The following is a 12,891-nucleotide window of genomic DNA, read 5'->3' as shown; positions in this document are numbered from 1 at the left end:
TCACACCTGGAAGAAAGAGGCGCATGTAACAGTCGCTGAATTAAAATGGGAAACAGAGATCTGAGGGCGTGTCCCAGACATTTATTGCGTGTGTGGAGTGGCGGACCCTGCTGGGTTCTGTGGCTTCAGAGACAGATTGGAGCCCCTGCCCTGTGGACACGAACAGTCTAGAGGTTGGAAATCACAGACCATGTCAGGAAGGGCTCATCGGGAAAGGATGATGAGGGGTTTTCCAAGTGACAAGGGAGGGAAGGCGTTCTGAGACCAGCCTGGACCCAGCAGCCCTGGTCAGTGTGGTTTCTCATGGTCACCTGCTGGGGGAGGGTTGGTGGGCCGTATGGCTGACGAGGTGGGAAGGGGCCAGGTCACAGAGGTAGTAGGGACTTTGGACTTTACCCACCAGGCCGGCCGTTCTCACCCTCTGTTTGTCACCAGCACACGGATGCCGCCTGATACCCACACGTGTCCCAGCCTCCTGGGTGTATCCAAATGTGAGGTTAGCAATAACGCAAGACATGAAAACCCTTTCTAATCGTCACACCACCCTCAGCCATACGTCCATAGAAGTCAGTCACCACAGATCTCGGTCCGTGTGAGATCATCTCTGGGGCAAATGCAGTTGCCCAAGTATTTATTGGTAACCTGGTCCCTTTTCCCCTCTCCTGATGAGTATCTACACACGAGAGGGTGAAAGTGACTCTTTTACAGGAACGTGCTTACATTTGCTACTCAAGAACAGCACTTCCAAAAGCTTGTCACGTGAGCCTCCGTCAGTGGGAAGGGACGGGGGGGGGGGGCGCTGAGACCCGCGGGCACGGCTGCGTGGGAGGGCGGATGAGACGCGTCTGGAAAGCGGGGGCAGGATGGATTTGGGGAGGTGTCGGTGGAGGAGGGAAGAGCCGTGGAGGCCCTTGCAGCAGTCCTGGCAAGAGGCCCTTGAGAGCAGGGATGGCGGAGGGCGGGCGGGGAGGACCCCGGGCAGCGAGGTGTGGTCACGGCTGCAAGGTGAGGGCCCAGCGCAGCCAGGAGAACAGGAGCGCGCGTCACCACGAGACAGCAGGATCGCGGCAGAACTCGCTCTGGGAGGGGTGGAGACCTCGTGCCGGTGCAAACGGTCAGGGAGTGTCAGACGCTAACGGCCAGAGGCCAAGTCCACTGGCGGGGTCCGTGGTGGGGGAGCAGGTCCTGGGGTGCGGAGGGAGCTGGAATCCAATTGTAAACCTGATGCGGGAGCACGTGGGTTCTGGGGCGGCGGGGAGACAGCGGTCATGGATGATGAGTGAGGGGGAGAAAGAAAGAAGGTGGGCATGGGCTTGGAGGCGGAGGGGGGCTGGAGGAACTTGGGGGCGGAGGTGAGAGAGGCGGGAGCGTGGATATTCCTGGGCTTGGGCTCCCCCCCTTCGGTGAACCGAAGAGAAGCTTCATCTCATGTCTGCCGTGGCCTTCCCCAGATCTGATCCTTTCTAACACAAAAGGCCAGCGTGAGTCAGTTGGACCCCCAGGAGGGCCAGTTCAGGATGTTCGGATCTAAGTTTCATGTTATAGCATCTGAGAGGACAGAGGATACTGAAGCACCCTCAGACGACCTGTCCCAGCACTTGGAAGGCCCAACTTTGATCTTGTCCTTTTATTTTCAAGAATGACACCTCCAACACTGTAGAACTCTAGAGTTGAAAAACCTGTTTGCTGTATTTGTAGTAGGATGAAATCTTGAGATGACCTGGTCTCCTCCCTTTCTAAAGAGTTGTTTTCTTACTGTTTCTCAAGTGTCGATCATGTTTGGCGGTGGATTGAACTGCGGAAAATGAAGGGGAGGGATCCTGTTCTTTGATTGGCTCTGGCGTCAGAGATGCTCTTTTCAGTACCCAGACAACCTGCCAAATAAACATGTTTAATTGGAAAGCAGTGCTTTCCGTTTCTTACTCTGTATCAAATATTTTACTTCGGGGCCATGACTTCCTTTCTTGTAGGGGAAAAGAAACATTTCCAATTCGGATTTCTTAAGATGGCGTTGATGACAGGCAAATCTACATAGATTTACTCAAAGTACAATTATGGTAAGTAACCCAGTTACAGATGGGTTGCATTTGGAAGTTTCACTTGAAGTAGATTTTTTTTTAGTGTTTAGACTTTTAATTTTGAGATAATTATAGATTCAGATGCGGTTATAAGACTTGCTACAGAGGGAGCCTGTGTACCTTTTACCCATTTTCCCCCAATGGTAACATCTGGCAGAACTAGAAAACGACATCATCACCGGGATATTGGCTTTTTTTTTTTTTAATTTATTTTTGGCTGTGTTGGGTCTTCATTTCTGTGCGAGGGCTTTCTCTAGTTGCGGCAAGCGGAGGCCACTCTTCATCGCGGTGCACGGGCCTCTCACTATCGCGGCCTCTCTTGTTGCGGAGCACAGGCTCCAGACGCGCAGGCTCAGTAATTGTGGCTCACGGGCCCAGTTGCTCCGTGGCATGTGGGATCTTCCCAGACCAGGGCTCGAACCCGTGTGCCCTGCATTGGCAGGCAGATTCTCAACCACTGCGCCACCAGGGAAGCCCCAGGATGTTGGCTTTGATGCAGTCAGTAGAACAGGAGAAGGATCCCTCATGCTGTCCTCTCATAGCCCCGTAACCCCATCCCTAACTTCTGATGTGCCTTCCACGTCTACGATGTTCTCTTTCAGGAATGTGGTGTAAGTGCAGTCACACAGCATCTAAACTTCGGGGAGTGGCATTCTTTCACTCAGCACAGTTCCCTGGATATTCATCCGGGTGCTGCATGTATCAATAGATTGTTCCAATTTATTGCTGAGCGGCCTTCCACGGTATGGGTGCACCAAGTTTATTAAACTGTTCATCCATCGAAGACATCTGGCTTGTTTCCAGGTTTTGGTTATTGCAGATAAAGCTACTGTGAACATTTGTATTCAGGATTTAGTATGAAAATAAGTTTCCATTTCTCTGGAATAAATATCCAGGAGTGCAGTTGCTAGGCCATTTGGTAGTTTGCTTTGGCAGGTTTAGTTTTTGAAGAAACTGCCAAACTGTTTCCCAGAGTAGCCGTGCCATTTTCTATTCCCACCAGCGATGTGTGGTCCAGCTTCTCCCAGCCAGCGTTTGGTTTGGTCACTATTGTTTTCATTTTTGCCATTCTGATAGGTGTGTAGGGATATCTCACTGTTGTTTTAATTTGTATTTCTCTAATGGCTAACGGTGTTGAACATCTTTTCATGTGCTTATTTGCCACCTATCCTTCATCTTTGGTGAAATGTCTCTTCATATCTTTTGCCTATTTTCTAATTGGACTGTTACATGGGGGTTTTTTGCTGTTGAATTTTGAGAGCTCTTCCTATGTTCTGTGTAGTTGTCCTTTTTCAGATATATAACTTGCAAATATTCTCTCCCACTCCCTAGCATATCTTTTCATCCTCTTAACATGGTCTTTTGCAAAGCAGAAGTTTTACATTTCGATGAGTCTACTTTGTCATTTTTTACGGGTTGTGCTTTTGGGGTCAAGTCCAAGAACTTTGTCTAGGTCCTGAAGATTTTCTTCTATTTTTTTCCCTAAAAGTATCATAGTTTTATATTTTACACTTAATTTTGTGATTCACTTTGGTTAATTTTTGTATAAGTTGTAAGAATTAGATCTAAGGGTTTTTGGTTTTTTTGTTTTGTCTTGTTTGGGTTTTTGTTGTTTTTTTTTTTTTTTTTTGTCTATGTCTGTGCATCTGCTCCAGCACCGTTTGTTGAAATGGCTCCTTATGTCAAAAATCTGTTGGGTATATTTGTGTGGTATATTTCAGGGTTCTGTATTCTATTCCATTATTATAGCTTTATAGTAAGCCTTAACGTGGGATACATTGATTACTCTCACTTTATTCTTCTTTTTCAAGATTGTTCTAGCTATTCTAAGCCCTGCGCCTCTTCCTATAAATTTTAGAATAAGCTTGTCTTTATCTACCAAAAATCCTTCTGGGCATGTTGATAGAAACTGCATTAAATCTATAGATCGTTTTGGGGAGAATTGACATCTTTACTATGTTGACTGTTCCAACCCATGAACACAGTGTATGTGTTATTTGTTTATTTAGGTCTCCTTGGATGTCTTTTATCAGCCTTTTATAATTTTCAGCATACAGATCCTGTATATGTTTAGTTAAGTTTATGTCTAACGGTTTTTTTGTCATGATTGTAAAAAACATTGTGTTTTAATTTTGGTTTCCACATGTTCATTGTCATTATTATAAAACAGGTACCATAGAATGTAGTTTCTCTTGAGATCAATATCGTAAGTAGTCATGGTTTCTAGATTAGCCCACAAAAGCCAGATTAAAAGTCATACTGAAGCTGATACAATGAAGTCACTAGAAAGAATGGTAGACTACCATGTGGTTATTATACTACTAGTATTAAATAATAGCAAATGAGAAATAGTTACTTATCAAATATCTTGGAGAGGTCTAAGTCTAGTTCTTAATTTATAAAATGTGATGTTCCATTTTCTTCATGGGTATATCATTAAATCTACTCACATGCATATCAGTTCTGATTACTGTCAAGTTTTTGGGAAGAAGTGTGTATGACAAGAGTTTCCTGATTTCAGGATATAACCAAAAAAAAAAAAAGAAGAATGGAGGAAAGTATTTAAACAGATTGCACAGGTAGAATGAACTGGACTTTGAACAAAGACAAGAAGCAAGTATGAAAGAAGCAGCCTAGGAGAATTATTCTACTAGATCCCAGTGCATTGAGCTGGGCCAGTTTGATGCTGCAGGGACCAGTAACCTCAGAGGCGTCCAAAAGTTAGATGTTTCTTTTGTGGGACTGAATCTTTTTTAGGAAAAAAACAAAAAACAAAAAACCCTGCATTGTTGCAGTAACAGTGTTATCTTTTCTTAAAAGAAAGACCCAGATAGTCAACTGTTTCACCTAAGTTTTTATTTTTTTTTACCCTGCTTGCTCCAGGAAGAATTTAAAGCAGCTTATATAAATATATAAAACAAGATCAAATAAAATTAAAAAGGAGTAGAAAGCAAAATTGGTCAAAGGGAAAATAAGGTGAGGGCCAGGACAGAGATTAGGAAGTGACTGTGAAGTTTTGCTTGTCTGCTTGAGGTGAGTAGAAAATGTGGCTTGGACAAATTGTCTTTTTTTTTTTTTAATTTTATTTAATTTTTTTTTGAATTTTATTTTATTTATTTTTTATACAGCAGGTTCTTATTAGTCATCCATTTTATACACATCAGTGTATACATGTCAATCCCAATCTCCTAATTCATCACACCGCCATCCCCCCTGCTACTTTCCCCCCTTGGTGTCCATACGTTTGTTCTCTACATCTGTGTCTCAATTTCTGCCCTGCAGACTGGTTCATCTGTAACCATTTTTCTAGGTTCCACATATATGCGTTAATATGTGATATTTGTTTTTCTCTGTCTGACTTCCTTCACTCTGTATGACAGTCTCTAGATTCATCCACATCTCTACAAATGACCCAATTTCGTTCCTTTATATGGCTGAGTAATATTCCATTGTATATATGTGCCACATCTTCTTTATCCATGCGTCTGTCGATGGGCATTTAGGTTGCTTCCAGGACCTGGCTATTGTAAATAGTGCTGCAGTGACCATTCACCTCACACCAGTTAGAATGGGCATCATCAGAAAATCTACAAACAGCAAATGCTGGAGAGGGCGTGGAGAAAAGGGAACCCTCCTACACTGTTGGTGGGAATGTAAGTTGGTGCAGCCACTATGGAGAACAGTATGGAGATTCCTTAAGAAACTAAAAATAGAACTACCATATGACCCAGCAATCCCACTACTGGGCATGTACCCTGAGAAAACCATAATTCAAAAAGACACGTGCACCCCAGTGTTCATTGCAGCGCTATTTACACTAGACAAATTGTCTAACCCTTGAGCAAAACAATCACGAAGCCGGTGTTGAATCATTAAGGCTGCCCAGGGTATGCGCCGTCTTTCACCTGGCCACAGGACGGTCTGTGTAGAAAGAGGCGTTGTCCTGCAGGGTTAATTAATGACGGGAATTCAGAGCCTGCTCAGGAGGCCTCTGCTGACCGAAGCAGCTGGTGTTCTGAGAACTAACGGCCAGGGACCTGCCCCTGGGGGCAGTGCAGAGCTTTGGCCCTGCCCGGAGTTCTGAGCTTTGTGCTTTATATTGAAGTCGGGATGATCAAGACGTTCTGTTATTCCTCCCAGTGACAAGGACACCCGCGGGTATAAGGAGTTTTGTAAGCAGGGTTGCAGTATTAGTTTGAATATCTAAAAAACATAAATAGCCTTTTAACAACTGGTTGTGCTTGATAGTTCCTTTTCCCCCCCTGCCCATTAGTTAAGTTTCTTCTGGTCTTTGAGTGAATTGCGCAGCCTGAGATCCATCTGAAGACAGATCCATCCATTCAGAGCATGGTCTTTGGTTTTAAGGCAAAACCTTTGTGTTGTTTTAGAGAAATTACTTCCAGCGCAGTTCTGTCTTCCGATGACTCATTTTCTATTGGAAATTCTCTTATTGGAAGTGGGAAGAAACCCACAGATGTCTACACAACTTGTAAACTTGTAAAGAGACATGTGCCTTTATAGCAAACTGTTTATACGTGTATAGGTATGTTACTTCCTTTTTGAGATTCCGTATCTGAGCTTTATCACTGGTTATGTGTTCTTTTATACCCCAAAGACTAGAATTAGAAAAACGTTTGCCCATTCAGTTCCGTATTGTTGTAGCCTGTTCGGGAGATTGCTGTCGCATTTTTAGTTTCTCTATAAAACGAGCTGAAGGACAATGTGACAGTTCTCATTGCATTTGAAATTGCTGCTGGCCAGGCCTGTTGCAACAGCTGGTGGGCGCCTCTGAGTTTCAGGAGCTATTTCTGGTAGATGATCTGGGATCAAGGCTCTCCAGTTCAGGCCATAAAAGGCCCGTCCCATGTGGAGTTGCTCCACTGCTTCTGACGGCGTCCTCAGAGGCTGAAGTGTCCTCAGGTTTTACTTGGATTTACCCAGGAATGGATGGCCACACCAAGGCCAGATTGCGGAAGTTCAGTGTCAGGGACACCAGGGGACCGACAGCTTCAAAAAGAAGACACTTGTTGATAATATTTTGGCGATCTTTTTTCAGAGAAACTTTTGGGATGTAGCCTTCACCTGTTTACTGCATTTGCCACCCAAACGCCATTTGGAAAGCACCGTTCTATATTTATCCTCTTCTGAATCATCACTTCTGATAGATGCAGTTGCCTTGTTTGCTTTGTGATATTTGGTTTTGTACAGTGTTCCTTGGGCTAACTTTTGATATTCTGCTTTTTGTTTAGAATTTGAAAGTAGTATTCATTGAAAGGAGACGCAAAGGAAATACTTGAGGACAGCCAAAGCCGAATTAGAGGATATAACGTGTTTTGTTTTGTTTTGTTTATTTTTTAATTAGAAAAATAAGGAATTACAGTGTGATTTTTTTTTTTCCCCTTTAACTTAGAGGAACAAGGATTATACAGAAATTTGAAGTAAGTGAAAAACCTTCCTATAAATCTAAATGCAGTTGTTTTTTCTTAAGTGTCATCTGTCTGAGCATGCTTCCTAAGGATTTGTTGATTTCAAACACTGGAATGTTCCTGCCAGTATGTGCTAGTTATTGCATACTCCTCTAAGTACCCTTGGGCATGTTTTTCGGTTTTGGAATGATTGGGTTTTTTTTCTTAAAAACAAAAGAACTTACTTTATGGTACAGAGAAGTTGGTACTAACAATTTCGTCAATAGAATCTAGAAGGTACTCCTGTCTAAATGTTAGCACTTGAAGCCTTGGAATTAAAAGCATTATTCACAATACAAAGTACTTCAATCATTGTATCACAGGTATGGGGTTGAAGTTCAGAAGGGCAAGTTGTATTTCGCTCCTGTTATTATTCCACGGGGAAACATAAATCACCAGTGGTCCTTTTGTATGATCTTTGTTTTAGGGTTCTTTACCTTGGTACTCGGATTCTTTAAGCTTGATTTATAGAACTTCTGATGTTCCAGAATTTAGGTTTTTTTTAATCTCACTTTAGTTTCTAGATTTGGGGCTCTATTTCAGTTTTTAATTCTCCAAGAAAATAATGTCATATCATTCTTGTAAAGCCCTAGAGATAGCTCTTTATAATTTAGCTTGGTGATTTGCTTGTGCTGAAAAAAACATGGTTTCTTTTATTTTTTTCTTTTGTTTGTTTGTTTGTTTTTGTTTTCTTTTTATTTCTTTATTTTAAAGATGGTTTCTTCATACTGTATCAGATGGACCAGTAGGGGCAGTAATTATTTTTATCAGGTAGAAAAACAGAATATTTATAGAGATGAGCCTCATTGGTGAATACTGCCATGGTTCTCAACCAGCTAGAGTGCCACAACCCTAGGGGCATTTGGAAATGCTTGGGGTGATTCTGTTTTTCATAGTAACTACAGCTGGCGTTTGGGGGGATGTGGCTAAAATTATTAATGCCTTGTAATGTGGGACAGTCCCCTGTGGTAAGGCATGGCCTTGGCCAAAATGCTGGTGGTATCCCCCGCTGAGAAAAACTGCAGGGTATCGATGATTCCCTCGATCCCAGGGAGAAGCAGCAATAAACTAGGCATATAGGGTTGCCTCTTCTCACCAGCCCAGGAGAACTCTTGGGAAGCCAAGCGGTGGGGTGTCCTGCCAGGAGGGATCATCCTTGTCTCTCCCTGAGAAGGTGACACAGATGGGCAGAGAGAGGCCGTTTGCTCCTCTTGCTTCCTCCTGTCGGGCCCAGGACAGGGCTTGTCATCTCCCAGGGAAATGCTAGCTCTAGTGCCCCGAGCACACAGTTCCAGGCAAAATTCGGTCAAAGCACCATTGCTTGCACTCAACACACACACAGAGACCCTTGCTTGTACTGGGGGACGTCCTGTTTCTTGGTAACCACACCACTGCAAGATTTTGAACTTCAATTCAGCATGAACATCTTTGGCAACACCTGAGGTCATTTAAAATTTTACAATTCAGAAATTGTATCCAAAGAAGAGGGCTTTTGCAAGGATGTCCGGAGAGCCGCAGCGTTCAGGGTCAGAGGCTGCAGAGAGCTGTGGGGAGGGACCACGAGAGGCGTCTCTTCATTGCTGGTGTACAAAGGAAGTCATCTTCTCACTCCAGGGCGGCCTGGGCTTTTAGGATACTCGCTGTTTTGTATTAACACACTGATCTCGGGGCCTCACTGTGACCAGGAGAATTCCCCGATCTGGAGCTTTCCTGCAGTTCCAAGCTTCATTGTTTTATAGCTCTGAACCAGAAGCCCCTTTGTCCCCCTCCCTACAGGTCGCCAAGGGGGCTAAGTCTGTCTCTGAAAGGAAGCTCTTGCCCCCCACCTCCTTCTGAGCCCCCCCAGTCCCTTACCTGGATGATTGCATCGCCCTTAATGGATCCTTTTGCCCCAGTTCGCCGCCGCGCGGTCCATCCTCAGAATGACCTTGCTAAACCAAGATCGGAGCAAAAGCCAAACCGTGCAGTTTCCCACTGATTAAAGGCTAAAGCCCAGCTTCTCAGCCTCCCCCTCAGGGTCTTTCATGCCACTATTTTTGCTGCCCCCCCCTCCCTGAAATGTTCTGCCTTCCCTTGCTTGCCAGGGAAGTGATCTTAAATGAGATTTTCCGGGAAGCCTCCTCTGACCTTCTGCCTCTGGGTTCCGGGACCTTGACTTTAGCCTGTGCTTTAGCCCACAGGGCCCTGGCATCGTGTCCTGGGGCTCCCTTCCTCGGTAGGGGTGCCCAACAAGGCACCTGGGTCCCAGCCCCCGTGCCGCCCCAGGATCTAGCCCGTGCCCACTGCCCAATGGCTGTTCCACAGATGTGAGTTGCGAGAGTTGAATGCATTGAAATGACCTGTGGATTCTTCATGTCGAGAAACTTAACTGAGCTCCATAAAATACTTTTGCTGTTGTTGTATGTTATTCACGACAGAAGTGGGTGTTCTGTGTTATAAGTTCTGTGTTTTTTTCCCATATCTAATAATGCAAGCAGAAAGACTTGTCCTCCTATTACAAGCCTGCTGGGGTTTCTGTATATGTGCTTTTGCCAACACAGAAAATTAAGGTGCGTGCGATGAAATCAGCCCCTTCATTATTGGAGCTTTGCCGAAAATGAAGAAACTCATCTCGTGCTGTGAGTTGATTTAGGTACTTTTCCCAAGCATTAAGCTTCATCCCTATGGTGAAACATCTCGGGGTTATTTGCACTGCCGACCTTGGAAGGGGGTGCATGCAGCACCTGGGTGTGGGTTCAAAGAGATCTCCGTCTCACTTTGTCATGGCCACGCCCTGATGCAGGAGGTTTTCAAAGTGTATTCACCTTGTAACTTGCTTATTCTCTTCTGAAAGTTTATCCTTTAATCCCAAGCAAGTTCATAACCTATTTCTAACTGGCTTTTGTATACATAGAGTCGAAGAAAGTGCTTTCCTATTTGCTGTGGGATCATTGACTTGCCCGTGTCCCAGCCCCATGTCAGCACGTAGCGTGTTGAGTGTTTCACCTCAGTATCACACACCTGCGTGCAGATCTCCCGGTCCGATGCATGTTTCCTGTCCTTGGGGAGCTCATTCCCTACCGGGGTTCAGACGTGGACATAACAGAGCTGTTATCCAAGTAGGCTGGAAGGGATGAATAAAAACAACATCATGACTGTGTGCCAGGCTCAAAGCCACGCTCTTTCCCTACATGATCTCAAGTTTTACAAAGACCCCTGAGAAAGAACACTACCGTTATCTCCGTTCTACAGAGGAGAACACCTGAGGCTTGGGGAGGCTGGTCCTAGGGCACGTACCACAGCGTCAAGGTAGAGCTGGATTGGAACTCAGATCTGTCTCATTTCAGTGCCTGTGTTCACAACCACTGCTTTAACCAGCTCAGCCCAGACTTTAGTGGCATCACCTGCCATCTTGTTAACGTGCAAGAGCTCGTAATGTGTGAGTGGCTAGGTCTGGGGTAGGGTAGAGAGTCAGCAAGCCAGAGCCCACGTGATACTGATGCCTCTGGTCTGCGGACCGACTTTGAGTAGCGTGGTTGTAAACTACTCTCAAGATGGAAGCCACCAGGTCGGATGGGGGTTTGAAGGAGGCTCCTTCCCGGGAAAGAGGTGATTCTGTTCCCTCGTGCTTTCTGTGCCTCCCCTCCCCACGCTTCGCCTGCACACTTGCCACTGTTCCTCTCATTTCCACGTCTGCCTTTCTCCTGGCTCCTTCTCCTCGTGTGGAAGACTTACTCAGGTTTCCTGCATCCTAAATAAAACTTGTCCTGACCTCAAGCTGTCCCCTCTTTCTTTCACCGCCCATTCGCTCCTCCACGGCCCCAGGTGCACGGAGCTCTTTCTCCCTCCGAGACCTGCTTCATCTCCCCGCTGCTTTGACCCCATTGAGCATTTCCTCTGAGCTTCTCTCTCTGAGGATCCCATCTCGGATGTAGTAAGGTTTCAAGACTCCGGCCTCAGCACTAAGCATCACCAGACTGCTGTGTACTTGGACCATCCTCTTGCCTTTATTTTCTAGATCACTTTCTGTCTCTTCATTTGTGCAGCTCACCTTCTTAGGGTCCACGTTAAGATAAAAATTCTTGTGCTATTCGTTATATGTTGAGTTAATTGTATGACCTGTCCATTTCAGGTGGAATATATTTATTTGGATTTCAGACCTTATTTTCTTGCTATGTTAGGGTCTATATCCCATATCAACAGTATTGCTAGAATTATGCATAAAGAAGAACAATTAGTGTCTGACTCAATTGGTGAACTGGTTTTTTTAAAATTTATTTCTTATTGAGGTAACATTGGTTTATAATGTTCTGTGTTTCATGTGTACAATATATTTCAACTCCTGTATACTCTATAGCATGGTCAGCACCAAAAATTTAGTTTCCATCCATCACTATACCCATTTCACCCTCTGCCCCTCCTCCCCTTCTGGTAACCACTACTCTGCTCTTGTATTTATGTGTTTGTTTTTGTTTGGTTTGATCTGTTTATTTATTTTGTTAGTTTTTTATATTCCACATATGAGTGAAATCATATTGTATTTTTCTCCATCTGACTTATTTCACTAAGTGTAATACCCTCAGGTCCACCTGAGTTTTCACATATGGCAAGATTTCATGCTTTTTTATGGCTGAGTAGTATTCCATTATATGTTTGCGTGTGTGTGTATCACATTTTCTTTTTCCATTCATCCATTTATGGACACCTAGGTTGTTTCTATATCTTGGCTATTGTGAATAATGCCACAGTGAACAGAGGGGTGCATATATCTTTTCGAATTAGTGTTTTCACATTCTTTAGATAAATACCCAGAAGTGTGATAGCTGGATTACAGGGTAAATACGTTCTTAATTTTTGAGGAATCTCCATACTGTTTTGCATAGTGGCCGCACCAGTTTACATTCCCACCCAGTATGTGAGGGGTGGACTGTGTTTTGGTTAATGAGAGTCTTCTTGTTTCCTTCTGACTTTTCAGTTAGGTTCTGAGTATGGAAAGTAGGCAGAAATCTTAGGCTCAGATATATACAGTCACTGAACAGAAAGATCATATTGATATCTTTATATTTTTAAGATTTCAAATACTTTAAGTATTCTACGCCCTGGTCTTTTCATACATTCTGAAAATACTGTATCTAATTTTATCTCATTTAACCAAAAATTTAAAATAGACACATGTTGTACTTGGACACACGTTATACACTCAACAACAACAAACAAGCCACTCCAACCAAAACCCAAGTAGGAAAGCAATTGGTTTTCAGTAGTAGCTTAAAATATATTGAATTAAGAAATCAGTTACGAAAGGGAAAATAACTTCTGAAAGTTTTAGTCCTGTTTTTGCTTACGGATTTTCTTAGAGAAAGAGTTTT

The 12,891-nt window shown here is 44.0% G+C and overlaps 1 protein-coding gene across 17 annotated transcripts in view; it reads left to right on the top strand.

Annotated features, from left to right (window-relative positions):
- The window catches only part of SVIL (supervillin), a 239,797-nt gene that overhangs the window by 78,820 nt on the left and 148,086 nt on the right, over nucleotides 1–12,891 (top strand). For 9 of the 17 annotated variants that reach the window (XM_082386364.1, XM_082386379.1, XM_082386370.1 and 6 more), the window contains exon 1: nucleotides 6,945–7,516. The exons of 4 other annotated variants lie outside the window; for them this stretch is intronic. The gene's annotated coding sequence lies outside the window, so the exon portion shown is untranslated. Of the gene's footprint in view, nucleotides 1–6,941; nucleotides 7,517–12,891 lie in introns of those variants that run through there. 4 more of the 17 variants (XM_082386375.1, XM_082386361.1, XR_014242949.1 and 1 more) reach the window with 3 other exon arrangements.

Source organism: Balaenoptera borealis (assembly GCF_965194805.1).
Source record: "Balaenoptera borealis genome assembly, chromosome: 3".
NCBI lineage: Eukaryota > Metazoa > Chordata > Mammalia > Artiodactyla > Balaenopteridae > Balaenoptera > Balaenoptera borealis.
The sequence above is the reverse complement of the archived record's forward strand: the minus strand, read 5'-3'. Positions and strand labels throughout refer to the sequence as shown.